Raw genomic sequence first — 2642 nt, forward strand, 5'->3', positions numbered from 1 at the left:
TTTATATAGTTGTTTGATGATGTGGTAAATGTATAAACATGACAAATATCAAATCAATATTGAAACTAAAAATTCTAGTTTAGGTGATTGTACCTAATTAACTAAAAAAATTCTTTCAGAAAAACTATAACTTTCTCCCTGAGTTAACTTGACATGACCTTTTAACTATGTTTTCAAGTTTATCATAAAAAGCTCTGCTGGTCAAATATTAAAAAAATAAAATTACACACAATAAGCATTACTAGCGTGCTAAAAGAATGCAAGAAGTATCAAGTTAACCACAAAGATATGAGCACGCTTCTGCATTGAACTGACCCGGTAGAGTAATGAATCCGGTTCGGGCCGCGTTTGAACCGAAAAATAATGATTCGTAACTGGCACGTGAATCGTAAATGTAAAAGAACCTTTTCAAGAAAAAGACTTTTCTTTGTAAATTATACATGGGTTGGCGGCGGGTTCACGAGCCGGGTTGGCGAGCTTCCGGTTCTGGTTTTCTAATATAATATTCATAATCGGCTCGTAATATTTAACGAATTGTGCGGTTTTGAATCGGCCCTGTTCGAACCGAATAAATCTGGGCTTCCCCACGAGCCGGTCCCGAGCGGGCGGTTCAAACCCGCACAAGTAGCCAGCTCTAATCTCAAGTCATTAGTTCGATTATCACTCATCCCGAGATTTATATATTGATATATATTGTAATTATCATAAGGGAGTTATTGTTGTTTGGTCATTGAGATTTACACTGTAGAATACGGGTAAAAATTAAATAAATCTTAATGCAGGAACCATTTTAAAGAAGTAGATGCTTCATCTATCAGCCACAATGTCTGCTCTCAAAACGGAAACATTTGGATGGGCTTGCATCCGCGATATAGCAGTACAAAAGAGCTTCTTTCAATTTCTCTCTGAAAATAATCAATGTTTTAAATTAGCGGACTTCATAATATGCAATACAGCTTACGAATTGGAGCCATCTACATTTTCATTATTTCCAGAAATATTACCAGTAGGTGCACTTCCCGCAAGCAGCAAGCCTGGAAATCAGGCATGCAATTTTTTGGGCCGAGGATGATGACTGATTGTCATGGCTTGATCAACAACCAGTTTGTTCGGTTATTTATGCCGCCTTTGGAAGCCTTACTATTTTTGATCAAACACAATTTCAAGAACTGGCTTTAGGACTTGAACTAACCAAGAATCCTTTTCTATGGGTTCTGCGTCCTGGTATGACAAATGAAGAAGCTCACCGACAAGAATTTGAAGGGCGAATAGGGTGTCGTGGAAAAAATAGTAAGTTGGGCTCCTCAAGAAAAAGTTCTGAGTCATCCGTCAATTGCTTGTTTCATGAGCCATTGCTGGAATTCTACTACAGAAGGTCTGAGCAACGGAGTTCCTTTCCTCTGCTGGCCATACTTTGTTTATCAGTTCCTCTACGAGAGTTATATTTGTGATGTCTGGAAAGTAGGACTGGGGTTTGAGAAAGATGAAACTGGCATCATTAGGAAAGATGAAATAAAAAATAAGGCTGAACAACTTCTTGGTGACATAAATTATAAAGCGAGGGCAGTGGATTTAAAAGAAAAAATTATTAATAGCGTGCAAGATGGACACTAGTTCAAAAACCTTGGAAAGATTATTGAATGGATGAGATCTATGCTAAAGGGTCAGTAATGACTTAATATAAATTACCTGATGTTTAGGGGATAATTCATCACAGAAAGCAACTTTTTTAGTAGAGATAAAAAGGACTCCTGCAATCAGACCAGCTGAGGAACAAAAATAACACTATGAGGCCTTTAACATCTTCTCTTTTTCTCTAATCCCGAACTCGCTAGAACAGATTAGCTCTGCCACCGGTTATAATGATGTAGATCACCTTAATCAAAATGTTGTGAATATTCTCAATGAATACAGGAGGACGCAATTTAACTACAATCATTTTTTATAGCTTCCAACTTGTCTCGGGGTCTCACGTACACGAGTCAACTTGGCCGAGGAATTTTACTAATTGTTTAATTAAAATATTTATTGACTTATTATAATATTTTAATATGAATATTGAATCTGTGTAATAGGGAATATCAGTATTTGCTGATCAAAAATTATAAACTATGATTTGCTGGAATAAATACTGACTCCTGATCAAGATTTGACGAGGCTGACAAATCCCGATGCTTGGTAAGGATTTGCTGAGGCTGATAAATCCTGATGGGCTAGATTAAGATTTTCTTTGGTAAATACTGATGGGCTGACTGTTACATTTCTGATTCTGAGATATATTCTATTAGATGCAGATTAAGTCAGAATATTTACTTTCGAGTAACACCATCTTCATTCTTGAATGAGGCCGTTCCCAGATCCTACTATATGTGGGATATATTGGAGATGTTTGGTTTAGTTTGGTTTTTTTATTTAATAGACGAGCTTGTCGGGTCTAGTATACCCGTAAGCTAAACGAGTTGGCTCACGAGCTCAACACTTAAAAGGATTTTATTCTTGAATGAGGGAAAGGCTACAAACATCATACCATTCCCAGATTCTACTCTATGCGGGATATATTTGAGCTGTTTGGTTTAGTTTGGTTTTTTTATTTAATAGACGAGCTTGCCGAGTCTAGTATACCCGTAAGCAAAACCAATTAG

General features: G+C 36.8%; 1 pseudogene; it reads left to right on the forward strand.

The window, feature by feature from the left end:
• Positions 1-823: 823 nt before the first annotated feature.
• On the forward strand, positions 824-1614 carry LOC141680787 (UDP-glycosyltransferase 83A1-like; annotated as a pseudogene).
• The last annotated feature ends 1028 nt before the right edge of the window (positions 1615-2642 follow it).

The sequence above is a fragment of the Apium graveolens genome, chromosome 8 (genome assembly GCF_009905375.1).
Source record: "Apium graveolens cultivar Ventura chromosome 8, ASM990537v1, whole genome shotgun sequence".
Lineage (NCBI taxonomy): Eukaryota > Viridiplantae > Streptophyta > Magnoliopsida > Apiales > Apiaceae > Apium > Apium graveolens.